The 20,330-nt window shown below is 30.4% G+C and overlaps 1 long non-coding RNA gene across 1 annotated transcript; it reads right to left on the bottom strand.

Annotated features, from left to right (window-relative positions):
• Window positions 1-3,225: 3,225 nt before the first annotated feature.
• LOC126742263 (uncharacterized) lies at window positions 3,226-7,092 on the bottom strand. The gene is made up of 2 exons (XR_007662514.1): window positions 6,965-7,092; window positions 3,226-3,756 (listed from the first exon to the last, which is right to left on the bottom strand). It is a non-coding gene; the product is annotated as an uncharacterized LOC126742263 (long non-coding RNA).
• Between the last annotated feature and the right edge of the window lie 13,238 nt (window positions 7,093-20,330).

The following is a 20,330-nucleotide window of genomic DNA, read 5'->3' as shown; positions in this document are numbered from 1 at the left end:
TTTTTAAGGCAAATAAACCATCTAAAGTATCATGGCCAGTGAGAATATCATTCACATAGGTTTCGTTTAAGATTGCTCGTGATGCTAGAGGAAAATCCCGACTTTCCTTGTTAGCCAATTCAACCAGACATCTTGTCGCTAAAAAAGATAAGCTTTTTAAACCATAGGTAACAGTTTGTAACTGTAAACATAAAAGAGGACCATTTGGTTCTCACCACAAAATTTTCTTTAAGCAATAATGTTCTGGATGTATTAAAATAATTCTGTACATTTATTTAATGTCACAAAGGATAACATATTTATATGTTCTAAAAAACACAAGAATGTCAAAAAGTTCACTCTGTACCACGGCACCATTGTAAAGAAAATCATTTATACATTTTTTATTTTTTGACCTCATGGACCCATCAAAAACTACCCTTAACTTTGTAGTTTTCTTATCTTCACGAATTACTGGGTGGTGAGCCATGAAGTAAACAGAGCCACTATTAAGATCATATGAATTTAAATCAACAATTTTGGCATGGTTCAGTTCCAAATATTCATGAATAAATTTTTGATATTGAATAAAAAGATTTGGATTGGCCTTAAATCATTTTTCAAGATTTTCGAACCTCTTCAAAGCAACTGAAAATGAATCGCCCAAATTTAAATCAGTCATCTCTTGCTTTAAAGGTAATTTGACTTGATATTTATTGTTGGTAACTTCAATTGAGTTTATATAGAGATTTTCACAAGCTTCTTGCTCGCTATTATATTCTTTAAAGACTTCTGGAACCTTTTCGGTTTCCCAAAATTTGGAAATGACATTTTCAACATTTTGAATACATGTTAGAGAGGTCAAATTGCACACTCTTTGCGAATTAGGGATTACACCACTCACAATAAAGCCAAAAAGAGTATTTTGAAAGATTAAATTTTCAGTTTCAATTTTCTCAGAGAGCAATATTTTAAAAAATATATATGAAGAAAGCAAAATATCAATTGGACTTGACTTATTAAAATTGGGGTCTAATAACCTAATATTTTCAGAAATTTTTAAATTTGAGAGATTAAAATTGGTTTGTAACAAATTATGTGTAATTCTGTCCACCACAGAACACTTTGCATCTAGGTCAAAATTATATAAACAAGACTTAATATTTAAATTAACAGATTTTTTTATTTCTGCGGAATTTTGAGTAATTCCAATTACACTTAAATAATTATCAAATGTTTTTAACTTTAACTTTTTTAGTAGGTTACTTGTTACTAAATTTATTTGAGACCCAGTGTCTATTAAACATTTTACCAAAACAAATTTATTATTTTTTCCCTTTACCTGAATAACAGCAGTAGGAAGCAGGACATTTTTATAGCACTGATCATCCGAACCAAGAGTAACAACTCTTTGTGCCCCTTTGGGATTGGATTCTTCAGATGTAGTTTTAAATGACATAATTTTTCTACATTAGTTTTTCTGGTGTTTCGATCCACCAGAGCTGTGAAAATATTAATGAATGGCTTAAATTCAGTTAAAGTGCCATCAAAAATGGGGATGTTCAACCTGTTTAAACTTACATCTGGGATATGATTTTCCTGAGCCACATTATCAATTAAATTATTGTTGTATGTACTGTGACAGTAACATTAGGTGCACCTGGCTTAGGGAATAAAGAATCTATTAGTGCAAGGCAGTCATAATAAAGAACCTCAATTTCATTTAAATCATCATCATAATAGGGGTCTATTACCAAAATGTCTGCCTGCAAATCTTAAATTTTGTTAAAACTCCCAGATAAAGTTGTTTTTCTAACAGAAAATGATTCAAATTTTCTTAAATCAGATTGGTCACTTACATGTTCATTGATGTACCTTGATATCCTTTCAATGCAAGCAATTGCCTGCTTTTTCTTGCTTTTTAGTCTTTCCAACTCAGTGGATTTAGGCGGAGACATTTTAAACCCTTAAAATTTAAAATAATTACAATATACCAAATAGTTTACAACAAATTGAAAATAATGAAAATGGAAATCGAAAATGTAAATTTTGTAAATAAAAACTCAATACAAATGCAATTGTACAAAATTTTGACAGTTCGGGTTAAAAAATAGTACAAACGGTAATGTACTAAAAATCGCTAAATGTACAAAGTTTGTACTAATGAATGTACTAAAATCAATAAATGTACTAAAAACTAGCTTCAAGATTTATGTACAAAAATGCCGCTATAAAATATAAATAATTAAATATCTTGTACATAAATGAAAAAATCAAAACAATTTGTATTAAGACACAAGTGCAAATCACTAACAGAATGTTTATTTGTTGGTTTATTTTGATACCTTAATACTTCCAGTAACCTTAAATTGAGGTGGCGCCATCTGACATTCCCTCCGTCAATTGTCATTTACACGTTTTATGTATACGATTCAGCATTTTGCTGCCTTAAAATATAAAACAAAAAAAAAAGATTTCAGTGCGCTTCTTGCGGACTTTTAGAATGCACTCACCATAGAGTAATTAAAAGTATGAGAGGGTTCAATCCCATAGCGACAAGTAGGCATCATCTTTACCCTAAACTCGATTGCAGCGTGCGGTTGCGGTCTAACCGAACTAAAATAATTGACATTTGTCACAGTCGCTAAAATAGCGATCCGTCATAGAAATGACGGATCGGTATTACAGTAGACTATTTTACCGACCGTGACAAATGTCAATTATTTTAGTTCGGTTATTCAAAATTTTAGAATGGCGCGAAACTTAAAATTATTGACCCATTAAATCAATTTTTAACAGCGTAAAGGCTGTGAATCTCGATCACAAACTCTAAAAAATTATGAAATAGTGCAAGTGTATGATTTATTTTTTGAAGAGGCTAAGAGTGATAATGTTTGTAATTTAAGTTTATTTTATACATTTTTTAATTGAATACGTTAGTGTTTTGACATTAAATTCATCAAATCTACTTTTAAGCTGTTAAGTTAATGCATTTAGGCCCTTCAAAAAAATAAATCGTTAATTGCACTTTTTCACTGATTTTTAGAGAATTTGAAAGAGATTTTACAGCCCAATACGCTATCAAAAAAAGATTTAATGGGTCAATTATGTAAGACAATATTTTAGAGATTAAGTATAATATATTTAGATTTATTTTGAGAATTAAATGCTCGATACTAACAATTTTAATTTCACTGTTATCAACAAATTAACAAGGGTAGGGGTAGAATTTAAGTCAATTGTAAAGTAAGTTTATAATTTATTGTCTTAAAAGGGATCCTGATACAATTTGTTTTTGTGCTGCTTTAGCACAACACTGCTTTAACACTCCATGGTATGTATTTTGCTTTTTACATTTTGAGGATATGATACAAAAATTACAATTTATCAAATTTATAAATTAATTATTTAGAGACATAAGAACTATATTTCTCAAAAATATGCCCTAAAAATTTTACGTTTACTACCTACTTTTTTGTACAGAGGGTACCCAAAAATGTTAGGGGAGTGGTAATATATAAAAACTAACCCTGTAATTAAAATATTCTTTATGGAGAGTATGATATTAAAAATTAGTTGACACTGATGTATACCCTTAATTCTAGATGTCATCGGTCCTTTTTCTTAAATATTCAAAGAGCATCCCTGGATCTTACTCCCATCTTATCGAGGTGAGGTACCTCCTTGAGTAGTGACCTGGTAGAATGGAAGTTGTTTCACTTATTGTGCTTTTGGTACTTCCTAGCAGCAAAGCACTGATGATACCTTTCATCAGACCTAGTAACAAAAGTTAAAAAAAAACTATGTTAAAAAAACTACTATATACAATGTATATAAAATGTTTTGAATTGATCAGGGAGTTTTAAAAGAATTTTGTATTCATATTAATTGGTATCTAAAAAAGTTTTGATTAAAAAAAATATATTTGAATATGATGAAGTATATATTATGTAATTGCCAGACTAAATATTATTTTAATTTATAGCTAAAAGATAGAGCAGTTAATAAAGCAATAATTAAACATATTATGGCAAATAATGATAATTTTACAATGAAGACAAATGACTATATATTGTTAATTTTAACTCAAATAGGGTATCTTACCGACACGGTTTAACGTGTTTCTGCTTATTGGCTTCATCAGGGTAAGAGCAACCAAAAAATATATATAAATAATTTTTTCAAGTTATATAGAATTAAATATTTATAGATTAAGATAAAGAGGTACAGATGAAGTGAGAGGGAAATTATATATAATGAAACATGCATATAAGTTAATATTATCTTGATAAAATGTCAAGAGTTAGTGATGATCAGAATAAAAAGCTAGTGAAAAAAGCAGAAAGAAATGCCAATAAAAATATAAAATTTGATCATTGAATAAATTATGTTGAAATTAAGTTGTGATTAGCTTCTGACCCTGTGTTAATATAAAAGTTTTAAAAAGGAATGAATTGAATAAAACAATTATACATACATAATACTGAAAAAAAAGATGGAAGTTGGTCCTAAAGAATACATGGACCACTTGGCCCAGTCTGAATTTCTAGACACCTGTAATTTTAAAAAAATGTAAATATACCTAATAAAAAAACAAACAAAATTTAATAAAATCCAAAAAACACTTTAACAACATGTTATGTTTATAACATCCCATAACAAAAAATAAAAAATGTATTTCATAATAAATAAAATATAAAATAGGAATCCCAAAATAACTGACCAAAAAGTAATTTATAAAAAAAAATAACTAAAAAATATACAATATAAAAACACTTCAGCAACAAAACATAACAAGGCACATAATTCTATATAAAAAGAAAATCAAAATAATATCAATTGGTGTAGATAAAGTATACAATTTTTTTTTAAATTTGTATAATAACCAAAAAATAACTCTAAAAAATAAACATATTTATTTTCTCATAACAAAAAAAAAACTCAGAACAACTTAACAACAAACTTAAAATACTAAATAAATAAAACTGGTAACTAAAATGTATTAACCCTTACAAAATAAAATACTGTCACAAATAGGGATATTTTTGTCATGAATTGGGATTAAGATTGGTCACAAGTAGGAACTGAGAGAATTTGTCTTTATCTCTGGTGATTTATTCTCTTTAACTTTTTCTTATTCTGTTTTTTTAGTTTTTTGTTCATTTCGAATGTTCTATACACATCATCATAATATTTTTTTATTATGAGTTCCAATTCTGTGTTAAGGATATCATTTTTAATATTTTCACAATGTTCTTTGCATGTGTACCATTCAAATGAAATGAATTTCCATATAAGATGCTTGATTTTTTGCTTAATATGTGTGATATGCCCATATGTGGGTAAAATAAAATTAACATAATCATGAATTTTTGACAATTCAATAATTACTTCTTTCGTCACATATATTAGCCTTTTTTTGTTATCAGTGTACTCCTTAAACATGGTAAAGATGTGATGAGATTCCAATCCATCACTTAATAAATTTACTTGGCATTCCTCACAGTTATTAATTGATTTTAATTTTTTTATTAATAAACCAGCAACATATGATAATGTATTTTCATCATGATCAGAAAAATCTGTGGCAACAACTGGCAAATTCAATTTTTCTATTTCAGAATATTTAAACACATCTAGGTTGACACAGTCTCTTTGAATATTATCATGCTCTAAAAAATCATGCAGGTTATCAAGAAGAGAGCTGTCATCAAGTTCACAGTTTCTGTTGGAATTAGGAGTGACAAGATTACTCAGTAAAGATGTTTTAAAGCAATCTATGAACTGATGACAGTTTGGGTTGGAGTTTTCAGCCCCAAAGTGTCGAATAGCTGAAAATGAGTTTTCTAATGGGTCCTGGTTTAATGACCTAGTTCTCAAAAATTTAAAACCCAAGGTTCTGCATGTTTTCCAGAGCTCTTGTGTAGCAGTTATTGTTGTAAGCCAACCTGATTTAAATGACATTACTCTTTTGGACACATTATCATTGACAAAGACCCAACTGTTGATTCTTGGTAAAAGCCGACTCCAGAGAGCTAAATGTGGGGATTTATTGGATATACACCTTCTATAGGGTTTCCCATGCTCTGGTTTACAAGTCCTGCCATTTAAACTGTCAAAAAGTTGATCTATATCATGTACAAACTCTGCTGTATGTATTGCCTGAGCAGGAACATTGTTGGTCGGATTACTTACCATTTCTTCAATTGTGGCTGCAACGGTATGGCTAAGTGTTCTTGCTGCTACTGACACTTTCATTTTTAGGCGACTCTCAAATTTTAAGTTTAAATAAACTTCTCTAATTTTTCTTAAAGCTTGAAATCTTTTCTTTCGGTCTATAAAAAAACATTGCCTAATATGGTCCAATGATGCAATTTTTTTTTCTAGGAGTAAGATTTTTAACCCTTGTTTCAGAAATTTGACTCAACATACTAAATCTCTGTTTTTTTGTGCCATTTTCTCCATCAATATGCCCTATGCTTCCCACAACCTTTCTTTTCGAATTAGGGTGAATGACCATTGGCCTAGCATAATTATGTTCATTCTGAACATTATATTGAGATTGCTGGATTATGACAGCAGGTAATATAGTCAATGTATCTTCCCAAGGTACTTCAAGGTGCCTCAACCAGTACTGGGGCATTTTGAATAATACTTGGGCCAGCAATTGGGAGAGCACACTTTCTTAACCGAGTATGTATAGTACTAGTAAATTAAATATCCTCAAAATGGTCTTGACATAAATAACACCTTGTTGAGGTTGGGCTTAAACCAAGTATTTTATAGATTAGTATTTTAAGAAAATTTTATTTTTGTATGAATCTTCAATAGGACAATAGTATGTATTAGAACAAGTGGGTGCCTTGCATTTAAAAATTAATTTTCCTGGTGATGACATTATTAGGGCAGTTTTAAAATGGTAAACAACAATTTTAGGTGACCTACAACATGGTGAAAACTATTTGATAAAAAAAATTGCACTTACCCCATCCTAGGGATCTGAAACCACACAATAAAACAACAAAAAAGCTTCTGCCTATATGATGAAATTACACTTTAATGACTTTAAGCTACATTTTTAACTATTTTTTGTTGAGAAAAAAACAAAAGGACACACCCAATGGACGCCCAAATAAAAAGGAATAAGCATTAAGCACTGGCGACGATCGATGTCCGATGATGCGAAGGTGGGTGATGGCAAGGAAGGAAAGAAAATCGATAATAATAATGACAATTATGACAGAAGTTGGCCCGCGATGCCGTCTAACCGAACTAAATTTCTTAGGTTAAGGTTTAAAACTTGATGATCAATTTAGGCTACCTTTCAAACACTCTTTTAATATTCATTTCTCTATGGCACTCACTAACAGCGTTGATTGAATATTTGGGAAGATACGCAACCTTATGGGCTAAAGCGTGACCGCAAATATGCGTGAAAAATAGATGGCGATTCTCTCCAGTATGCGCGAAAATAATTTCGTCCGTCGCTTCTCATTAGTAATCGGCCGATCATCCGAGTCGTGTGGGAGAGTTTTTGCACAGGTTCGTGTTTGCCGTATTGCAATTTGGTAGTTGTTAAAAATTTTTCTTGGATATCATAATCACAAATAGATAGATATATGTAAATGTGTTTAGTTTGTGAGACGATGGCTCCTTTAGGCAAAATGAATCAGTGTGCGTATATTAATTAAGACTTTGATTTATAACAACCTAATATGGGAATCTCAAAATCTTATTAGAAAATCTTTAAAAAAATCTAATTATAAACCTCACAGAAAATTATCTATTTTATCTACAAAAATCAATCCGAACTCTTAAAAATACTGTCTCTTCATGTCTATGAGAGCCATTTTCTCTTTTTCTTTTTTTTACTTTAAGAAAATTTTAAATCAATATATTATGTTTATGGTCTTTAGTGTTTTAAGTATTTTCAATAATTGTTTTCATGATGAAATTCATTCATGAAAAAGATAAAAATAAAGCCTAAAAAGCCTTTAAAGTTATTGAGAAACTGGTTATAGTACGAATGGTAGCTTTCCTAATAAAAAAAATAACATATTAAATGAATGTCGAGTAATGTTTTCATTCCTGGAGAGATTATATTTGAGCTTGAAGAAGGTCACTTTGCTGCAGCGGTATTCTGCGACTTCTCTAAAGACTTTGACTGTGTCAACCATGGAAATTGCTCGATAAGCTTTCTAGATATGGGTTTAGGGGAGTTGCTCTAGAATGGTTAAAATTTTGTTTTGTTAGACAGAAAAAAGTTTGTTTGGCTAAATGGCAGTTTGTCTGAACTTCGTGTAGTAAGTAGGGTTCGTTTCTCGGTCCTATTTTATTTCTATTGTATATAAATGACCTGGCGTTTCTCCAGATAAGAGGATTCTTCACTATTTTTGCAGATGACACCACTATCTTATGGGCAGACAATAATAAAATCACATTAACAAAAACAATTTCCAAAGATTTATTAATGATTAAACAGTGATTTGATGCTAATTTGTTGTCTTTAAACATAGATAAGACTAAATTGTTAAGTTTTTATGTTCAGAGCAGTTCATGATTCACAAGAAAGAATTGGAAGTGAATAATTTTAACAGATTTCTTCGAATTGTTATCGATCATAAACGTAAGTTTTATGGAGATATGTCAGGAGGCAAAAACTGGCTAGACGATGTTATGCTGTTAGAGTGGTTTTAAATGAACTGAGATTGATATCTGCAAAAACGGTCTATTTTTTTTTGTCGAAAGTTGGAACTTACTTTCATACAAAAATACCTACAGTATAGAATAACATTTTGGAGTTGCATTAGTAAACGGCTTTTTGACTCGATGTTTGTTTTTAAAAAACGAGCCATTAAATATATGTGTCATAAATCTCCACAGGACATGCAGACCCCTATTTAAAGATACTTTCCTTGTGTAGCTTGTTTATTATTGAGTCTGCTTGCCTAATATATAAAAAATATAAATTGTATATTTAAAATAATGGCTCCTTAAAACGTTATAATATCAGAAAAGAATACAATATTCCAATGCCCATCCCGAAAAGTGAACTAAGAATTCTCTTATTTACTTGAGCATAAAAATTTTTAATCATTTTCCAAATGTCATAAAAGTCTCTAGAAGTTCTCCTCGCTTTAAAAAGTTCTTAACGAAACTTCTTAAAAGCAAGTATTTTTATAGCATTAGAATTTTTTTAAGATAGTTAGGAACAGGCCAATCGTATATAATTAGTTTTTAGTAAAGATGTAAAGGTTAGAATTTGTGATGTTACTCTAAAAAATTTTTAAGTCGTCATGCTTTGAAATTGAAAATACATTTTGTGTTTATACTAGTATGTTGAACCCACTATTGTGTATTGTTTTTAAATTATGTGTTAGTAATATGTCGATTAATGTGCCTATTTTATATCATAGAAGTACCATGTCAACAAGTAGGTACCATGTATTTATGAATAAAGTATGTTTTGAATTTTTTGAAATTCGAAATTATATTTAAAAGAGAGAGAGGTATATAATATTTAATAGGGATGATTCCAACTACTCACTAGAAATTACCTCGTTGAAAAAGTAATTCTTGTTGTAAAAGGGTTATTCAAAACTGCAAGTAGCCAACATGGAGTCGACAAGAAGAAAAAAAGTTGATTATGACTCTCTAAAGAAGGATTTAAGAGTTATTAAACGTCGTATTTAAAAGTTAAAGATGTTAACTTGTAAATGAGAGAAAGCGTTTACAACAATGTATAAATGATTTTATTTTATATTTTCAAATAACGCCAGAAAAAAATAAAAAAACCATTTTGCCAAATTTCACCTTTTTCCTGAATATTAGGAAGTATTTGGCATTTTTCCAATTTTTAGATTGCATTTATTCAATCATTGCATTTATATTGCGCAACTTTCGCCTAATTAAACCATTTATTGCTCATCCTTATTTTACACATCCTGTATAACCGCGATGAGACCCTTCATACTGTTAAACAAAATATTTGTTTTTTTTTCTTATTAACTTTTTCTAGTTTTAAGAATTAGTAATTAAGTGTTTCCCTGTATTGCAAATTAAAGTGTGGCCTATTTTCGATATTTTATAGTGTTGTTACACCCTTATTCAAAACATTTCAACCCTTATTCAAACATTCATACATTACTTAACCACCACATTTATCTATAACTATCTTTATAGTTATTTATGCGAGATCACAGCGCATTTAAATATCGGCAATAACAAAATAAATAAAAGCGCTGTTATCATCATCGCCCTTGTCTTAAAAAAATAACAAAACGGCCGGGCGGCCAAAGATTCCCGCGTCGTTAAACTGCAAATGGTCAATATAGCGCCGACAAAGAAAAACAAAGTTGATGATGGCTCTTTAAAGACAGAACGTCGTATTTTAAATTTTAAAGGTGTCATCGTATAGGCGAGAAAAAGTGGTCACAATAATTTATTCATTTAATAAATACTTTTGTCATATATTTTGAAATAACGCCAGAAAAAAATAAAATGATTTTGCCAAATTTCAGTTTTTTGCAAAATTTAGGAAGTATTTAGATTTTATTATAAAAGGACACTATATTGCTCAACTTTCCTCTAATTATTCCACCTCTATTGACGTCCTGTATAACCGTGATGCGGGGTCTTTAAACAAAATGTTTTTTTTTTTGTTACTAGGTATCTTTTTATAGTTTTAAGTATAGTTGTAACAACTGGTAATTGAGAATTTTCCTGTGTCGCTTAAAACTTAAAATGTGGCCTATTTTCAATTTCTATTAACATCCTCACTCACAACCCCTTACTTTACAGATGTCACTACGCTGCACATTTTTCAGATATGGAATCACATGACAAAATGGGTTACTTTTTACAAAAAATTATTGATCAAGAAGTTATATTATGATCGGTATTAAGTCTTATGAATTATTTCAATTATTCTTTATAATATTTACGTGAAACCTACTTATATCTTAAAATTTGTTCCACATATTTTTTGTATATTAGTTTTTAGTTAATTAAGTGCAACGGGCTTTTTATTTAAAAACTTGACCCTCTTGAACACAAAATGAAGGAAACAATGTTTGTTGGAATTATAACTTGTATTAAACTTTGTTGGTAATTTTGTAAAAATAGCTTTTTATATATATTTTTGTATTAATTTTTGTCTCAAAAACATATTTTGGTAAGTAATTATTTGTTTATAAAATTTAACTTTTAAGAAATTTCAATATGCCTCCACCCTTAAGTATATCACTTATCACTTGACCACCACATAAATGACACCGTGTTGTATGTTCAAAAAAAATAATAAAAACATAATTGGCAGCATCATCCCATATCTTAAAAAAATATCCAACACGGCCGCGTAACCGGAGATTCCAGCGTCGTTGAAAACCTGACTCAAAGAAGCCAAAAGCCAAGTCCACACAGCTAAAATAAATCGTTCCTAGATATGACGCTTCGCGGCAGCACCACACGGTGCACGAAACTGAACGGCAATCCGAGAGTCGACCGGGTACACTTTTTAACACAGGATTGCGTATCTTCCCAAATATTCAATCAACGCTAACAGTAACAACGCGGCTTACGCGCCCAAAGTCAATGTCACATCAATCACTTGTCACTAAAATCAAATCACTGGCGTAGCGTCGCGTCATAGGCGTGCACATTACTTACAAATACTAACACAATTAAAAAATACATACAAATAAAAGGTTGTTGGATTTGTTTCCAACAATCATGTTATGAACAACTTATAAAATTCTTCTCATTTATAGGCGTACCAAAACTCATTATATCTGACAATGGCTCTGAATTTAAAAATTAAGTAGTAACTGAATTATTAAAAGCACACAATATTAATATTTATTTTACCACACCTAATCATCATGAGTCAAACTCACCAGTGGAACGCTTACATTTAACCATTAGCGAACACATTCGATTATTAATGGCCATATGCACCGTGGAATTTAAGCTCCGCTTTAGGCTTAAGCCTTCGATTTTACATGTAAAATCAGTGGCTTAAGCCTAAAGCGGAGCTTAAATCCCACGGTGCATATGGCCATAAGACAAACAGATTCAAATAATGACATCACCAATTTAATGCCATACGCGATACTGCTTACAATAGCACTATCCATAAGTACCAATTTTACGCCTTTTAAATTAGTTTATGGTCATACTGATAGTAGAGATTCCATAAATTTAGTTGCTTCCCATCTTTATACTGAATATGTACATAACCACATAAATAAAACTCAAATTTTATATGATGAAATCGCGGAAAATTCTACTGCATTAAAACAAAGAATTATAGATAAAGTCAACAAATCTTAAACTAACAATTAACCCCTCAATTAGGTGCCTTAATTTACAAAAAACTCGACAAACGATCCGAAAAAATTAAAGATAGATATTTACGACACATTGAAGTAACTCAAATCTTAGAAAACAATAAATTAGAAATCGAGAACCCAAAAACAAAAAAGAAGAAAATAATTCATATCAATGAGACTAAAATAGTCTCTATTATTACAGATGGACCTGGAGCATCCACGAAACCAACGTTAAGTTCAACGACCTAAATAACAATCCCGGAATGTTACCCTTTAAGTTAGGTATCGCCCAACTAATGACAAATCATTAGGCTTTTATCTAAATAATTGATCTACAACCCTTAATTGATTTAACTGCTTGAAAACTCATACTAAAATATTATTATCTAATATAAAAAGCAATAATGAATAGTACCTTGAATACTCTAATTCTTTAATTCCATTGCAATTAGAAAAACGAATTACAGTTTTACTAACTCAAACTTTCACTTATGCCTTGATTAATAGATAAAAACAAGGTTTATGTAATCCTTTAGGATCATTCATTAAAAGTATCACAGGCAACTTAGATCAAACAGACACGGAAAATATAGATAAAAATATAAAAATGCTACAAGCTAATCAAAATAAATTAAAAATCGACACACTCAATCGAATATCTTTATTAGATAAAACAATCAATAAATTTAAAGATATGATTTTAAATATTACATACAATGAACAAATATTAAAAATAAGGATTTTTCAGATTGAAGAAACAATTAAGAAAAATGAATTACATAACTTAATATTAGATGAATATTTACGAGTATTTACTATAACAAATCAATTTATTAAAATCTGTATTGTTCTGACGAATTCATAATGTGTTACTTATTATATTGGGTATTACGTCACTTATAGCAAAAATCAATTTAGAAATTTTTATCTCTCACGCTCAAAAATTGAAAAGAAGAAGAAAATAGACTTATTCACGTATTTAAAAGAAATATGAATTTAAATCTGTAACGATACCGTTCGATATACTTAATTTAATTTAGGTTCAATAAGTTTTAAATACAATAATTTACTTGAGGTATAATAGATTTTTTTTATATACCTAGGAGCTGAGGTTCAATCTATTAATCTCTGAGCTCGGTTCTTCTTTTCAATATCCTACCTAACTTTGTTATGAATATTACAATTAAAAAACGATAAAAAACAACAAGAAAACCTACTTTTTTTAAATAATACCTAATTTGAACCAACGTTTCGGTAGTTATATCTACTACCATTATCAAGGTAATTAAAGTAAAATTAAATTAAATTAAAAATAAAATATACCTCTCAAATTTTCAGCTATGTAGTATCATCAAAATTTCTTCCTAATTTGAAAATACTTTATATACTTTTTTTATATGATTTGACGGTTTATTAATAGTTTGACAAACTATTTTGAAAGATAACAAAAATTTCAAAGGTTACTTCTTTAAAATTAAAGGGGTGTGATCTTAATGTAAATTAATCATAGAAAATACATACACAATATCAAATATTTTAAATCATTAATTAATTTTGAGAATACCCTGGTCTACCTCTCTCTTTAGCAAATTTTTGAGCGTGTGAGATAAAAATTTCTAAATTGATTTTTGCTATAAGTGATGTAATACCCAATATTATAAGTAACTTAAATCAATTAATTTTAATTTACCAATCAATTTATAGTATATTAGACAAAATTTAGTAGCTTTGACATTTTCAAAAATTAGTATTCTTATAATGCAATTATTAATCCCGATGAATTATTAATAAAAATAAAAGAAATTGGTAATTATCTAAATAATAACGATAAATTACCACTAATTGATAGTATAGAAAACCTTTTGATCTTAGAAAAGATAATTGAAGTAAAAAGCTTTACTACAGATTTCCAAATAATTTACCCTATAAACAATATCTGTCACTAACGGTAAGATACTTCTACCAAGATGAAAAGTGTATGGAAATCCAACCTAATCAGTTTCTATGCCAGAACACTCATAGCCGCAACATAGAGGATCATCCACCCTTTGTTGTAGAACTTCTTACCCTAACGTCAACTACTACCACTTGCCGCCCATTTGCAATCCTACATGATGTACACATTACCCAAATAGTTAATGGTAAATGGACAGTTACTACCCCTACTAGCTTAGTTGCTAAAACTAAATGTGGCAACTATGAATCCAGTCAACTACTTAATGGTTCTTACTTGATGGAAGTCCCTCAAGACTGTACAGTTTTAATCAAATCAATGATTTTTGAATCTTACGAAACCACGAACTTAAACTATGAAGAAATCAAATTTCTAACCCTGAATTGGACAACAATTGCTCGAGACAAACCAGTGCTTAATTCATCCTCAATTGACCTAATACTCATAAATCTGAAAGCCGTTGATGACATCCAACAAGAACTGAAAATCCAAGCCAAGGACCTCCAAGAGATAGCGTCACCTGTGTATGCTTCAAGAATAAGTGTTTGGACAATTTTACTTTACTTATGTTTAATAATTATTGCTTTGTACATTGTTTTCAGGAAGTGCTATTTTAAACTTAAAACCCATAAAGTGACTGCTCAAAATGAACCAATATTTTAATATTGATATATTAGATTCTATTTTAGTGCTATACAGGGTGTCCCAAAATTAGTGGGCGAAACGCGAACCCTGTATTCTTTGGTCAAAAATAACTTCACTTTTTCCTATAAACATATATCGGCAAACGCCCCCCAAGGGAGCTACGCCCCTTTTAAAGGGGGCACCTGAAGATGGTTTTTTCCACTTATTTTCGAAACGGGTAAATATAAAAATTTTAAATTTTGGTATTCTCCCAATTTTGATATGCTGAATTTAGTTGTCATTTCATAATTTTCATTATTTAGGCAGGTGCGTATCATTTAGGGGGTGAGCCTAAAAAAATACCTAAAAAAAAATTGTGTGCAAAGTTTTTGTTTTTTTTTCTTTAAATTTTAAAAACTTGAAGCTTTTTACGTAAAAAAGTACCTCTTGGTCACTCTACGAGTTACCATTTTCGAGAAAAACGCATTTAAAAATAACGCTGCATAGTATTATTTTCACTACCAATTTTTATGAAAACTTAGTAGCAGGCTTTGGAAAAAATTGACACATTGCATAATGACATTAACATTTGTTGTAATTGATTAGTTGTCATTTTGCATTCAAATTGTTAATATATTTTTAACTATGGAACACTTTTCGACCCGTGAAAAAGTAGATATTCCTTTTATGTATGGGTTTTGCAATGGAAACGGACATGCTGCTGCACGAGAGTATCGGCGGAGGTTTCCTGCAAGAAGGCTTCCACATTGGAAAGTTTTTGTTACAATTTATAGAAATTTACTTGAATATGGATCCTTCGAACGTGATCGAGAGCAAGGAAGACCAATTGCAAATGATGTTTATGGGGAAGTACTGAATTTAATTGAAGAAAACCCTCATATCATTGAGAGCCTTAGAAGAGATTACCAATATTCCAAAGTCAAATGTAAGTAAAATTAAATATGATAAATAAATAATTAAGTACCTAATTTGTTATCCAAAAAATTAAATTTAAAGTACTTATAACTGAAAATTGAGATTGGTATAAATAGTGTTGTTATTAATTATTCTCGTTGGATCGCATTAAATTCATTTCAAAATACTCTAATTACTATTATTATTATTATTTACTTTATTTACTTGAATAAGTCTTATCACAAACATCAAACACCACAAAACAAATCCTTTTGACGACTAACTGGAATGTTTAGTGGCTTACTAAGGTTGAGGCCTATTTCCTATGCAATTTAAAATATTGAAAAATAATTTCAGATTGGAAGAATGACTAAGATGTTAGGATACCATCCTTTCCATTATAAAAAGGTTCAGGAGTTAGAAGAAGAAGATTTTCCAGCTCGAGTAGACTTTTATCACTTTTAAATTTTAAATCATCCAAATCTTCGTCAAAAAATGTTGTGGTCAGATGAGGCAACTTTTTCTAGGAGTAAGGGCTTTAACAGCCGTAATATTTATTTTTAGAGCATCGAGAATCCGAGAGTAGTTTGACAAACTAACTTTCAGCATAGATTTTCCTTTAACGTATGGGCGGGTTTGATAGGAGATAAATTGATAGGCCTAATTATTTTGCCACACAGGTTAACTGGTCGTCATTATTTAAATTTTCTTCAAAACAATCTCAGAGATTTACTGGACGATGTTCCCATAGAAACTCGGCTGAAAATGATTTTTCAGCACGATGGGGCACCAGCTCACTATAGCCGACAGGTGAGAAACTGGCTGGACAATAATTTTACAGGCAGATGGATAGGCCGAGGAGGTCCAATAAACTGGCCTGCACGATCGCCCGACCTTAATTCTCTGGATTATTATCTTTGGGGTAATATGTGCAATATTATTTATGCCACCGAAATTGATACTCCAGAAGAGCTTCAGAGGCGAATTCTCGCAGCTGCAGGCCAAATAAGAGAAAACCGATTTGAAATTCTTAGATCGACCCAAAACGTAAAAATCTTTAAATTTTTAAAATTTAAAGAAAAAAAAAACAAAAACTTTGCAAACAATTTTTTTTTAAGTATTTTTTAGGCTCACCCCCTAAATGATACGCACCTAACTAAATAATGAAAATTATAAAATGACAACTAAATTCAGCATATCAAAATTGGGAGAATGCCAAAATTTAAAATTTTTATATGTACCCGTTTCGAAAATAAGTGGAAAAACCCATCTTCAGGTGCCCCCTTTAAAAGGAGCGTAGCTCTCTTGGGGGGCGTTTGCCGATATATGTTTATAGGAAAAAGTGAGGTTATTTTTGACCAAAGAATACAGGGTTCGCGTTTCGTCTACTAATTTTGGGACACCCTGTATATTATAATTATATATTTTAGTTTCATCATTGAATTATTAATGAACTAATAATTTAAATCAATTTACTTAATTTAGGAATTCAATATTGTGAAAACATACCCTCTTAAGGATATGCTTTCATTTTGTAGGGGAGGAGTTATATACCCCCTTATTTAACTACCTACATTGTTATTACCAGATGCTTAGTTAGGTTTATTTTATCATATTTCCTTTCTGCTTCTGTAAGCTTTATAAAACTATAAATGTAACTAGAATTAAGAAAAGGCAGCTTATTTGTTAGTCGAATTGCTGTTGTACAGAATAAAGATTTGTTTTTAAAAATTAGTTTTTCGAACCGTAAAGAAAACTCTCTGTTATCGTTTTTAAAGATAACAATACACAAGCGCCGGTAAATTGTTTAAAATCATCAGTTATAAAATTTTTATATTATTATTCACAGTTTAAATAATTGTTCTGATGAGATCATGTACAGAAGGCAAATATTAAATGCATTAAATCCTATTTAGCCAATTCATTATCTTTCTAAATTTTAACGCGTTTTGGAGCCGTTATGCCATAGCGACACTTTTTCGGACACGGGTCCCTATACTTAAATGTTTTCTACTATTGTACTGAGTAATCCCTAGAAGTTTGATCCCATAATTCTAAAACACCCTGTATACCTACAAAACAATAATTAACAATATAAAATAATTAATTTCAAATGTGGTACTGACCCATATATTTTAAACTATCATTTAAATTTATTTACACTTTCATTCTTTTATTTCCCGAATTTGATACTATAATTTCACAAGGTTAACAATTTGTTATCATACAGGGTGTTTGACGGAGGGTTAGCCAAACTTGGTGGCTATAGGCTCAGATAGAAGATATTTTCTTAATAAACTTGTGTTCTAAAAGTTTCGGGTTTTTTTATATCATTGATATTGTGTTATTTTCAGGATTTTCAAAAAATTATGCCTTTTGACAGCTTTAAATTTTTTCAGCATATTTTTCACGTTTTTTTTTACATTTGTATTTAGTCTATAATGTATCCTGAATCTAAAAAATCAATATGAAGTACAAATAATACCGAAATAATTCGTTTTGAGCTTAAAAAGTTAATACATGTAGCAAAAAAAGTTATGAAAGGTAACTTGACGCAAAAAAAAAACTAAAATCTATCAAGATGTTCATCAGCCAGATATCAGGTATATCAGCCAATAATTGTGGGAGATCATTTTGTAAAAAATGTTAGTAATTTTCCCCGTTGAGGTTTCTCGGCAAGTAGTGTGGACCGATGAGGTGTCTTCCAATCACACCTGCCGCCCAAACATTAACGCTGAATCTTGTTTGGAAAGACTTGACTCTGGTCAAATGCAGATTTACGTTTTTGTTTTCCCAATAATGTAAATTATGTTGGTTAAATATCCCCGCACGTGTAAATGTTGATTTATCTGTCCATAAGATGCTTTTTAAAAAGTGTTCATTATCAACGTCTGCGTGAAGCAAAAAGCGGCAAAATTGTACCCGTCGCTCATAGTCGGCTTGTAGAAGACCTAGAATAGAGTATCACGATGCCAGTAAAAATTGCGGAATTAGGTTGTTGATGTCGTATGAAATTATCTTGCACTGGGGTGTAATGGAAAGAATGCCTTCCTTCTGCCTTAACAACTAACCATGTCTTCCATGTAGAAATGTTCAGATCTGTAGCTACTTTCCTTGTACTAGTGATCCTCATCGAATGCGCGAATTACGTTTTCATCTACAGCAACATCATACTGCCTCCGATTGATCCTCGGTTCTTGAAAATTTAGATTGCCTGTTTTCCTTAAATCGACGAAAAGTGTTAGCAAAAGTGTTGTGGTGGGGCACACCCCTATTGGGGTATTGCTCCTCAAATTCTTTGTGCTTCTCGCGTATTACCATTGGCTCTTCCATAAGCAAAGACAATATCGGCGTATTCTTCGGTAGTGTATACAGCCATTGTGGCGATAATGATACGAAAACAAGGAGAGTCACAAAAACAATATAAAAACTCAATTAACAGCAACAATAACAACAGTATTAACAATAACAACTACAGAAACGATACAATACTAAATTAATGACTTAGGTACGTAAGAAAGCTAAAAAGTCACACCACGACAAATGACAAATGCAAAAAATCTTGAAAATAACACAAAATGATACAAATAAACCCGAGACTTTTAGAACACAACTTTATTAAGAAAATATCTTCTATTTGAACCTATCTATATGCCCACCAAGTTTGGCTAACCCTCCGCCAAACACCCTGTATAGGAGCGTCAGCAACTATATTATGCCCGTGACCTAGAGCTGAAAACATGGTGTTTTTAGGCAAATTAAAATTCATATCTTTAGCTGTATGTACGACGAAAATTTGGCATGTGGCCTCTTAATACATTGAGCATGATGGATCTGTAAATAATTTATTTTTACTTTTTTACACGGTCCCGCGTTAAAATCTAAAAATTGCAAAAAAATTAAAAATTTTTTTTTTTAATTTTTCAGGAGATCAGCATCATCAATCATTCACAACATTACATTTAAAAGTAATGACTGACTATTGAGTTTTGACTTTGAGTTTCAGGTCACGTGATTACCGTAACTCTTTTGTTATTGGTCCGATTGGGTTAAAATTCGCTATTGAGAGTTTATTTAGGATGGAATTATAAAATCTTGACAGATATTTGACATATTGAATTTTAAGGTCACGTGTCATTCATAACTGGTTTGCTAGTAGTCAGATTCTATTGAAATTTAGTTTTTGCGCTTTATTTAGGATACAATTAATAAATTTAAACAGATATTTCACAGATAGTACGTTATATTAACATACAACGCGACTATATAAATACATTATGGTTCTTTGAAGCATGATACCCCAAGAACTGGTCATCTCTTTATTTCCCATATAACCAAACTTAAGTACACCTGATATTTTGGTTATGGAATTTTTTAAAGTATTTATTTTTGCCTTTCAACAGACCTAAACGTTTCAAACTGGTCCCCATGGACCAAAATGTTATTATATGCAATTAATCTAGATTTGGTTACTATGTCAATAAAATATCTAGACCAAATTTGGTGGCACTTATAGATCTATAATTACT

This window comes from Anthonomus grandis, chromosome 11, assembly GCF_022605725.1.
Source record: "Anthonomus grandis grandis chromosome 11, icAntGran1.3, whole genome shotgun sequence".
Taxonomy (NCBI): Eukaryota; Metazoa; Arthropoda; class Insecta; order Coleoptera; family Curculionidae; genus Anthonomus; species Anthonomus grandis.
The sequence above is the reverse complement of the archived record's forward strand: the minus strand, read 5'-3'. Positions and strand labels throughout refer to the sequence as shown.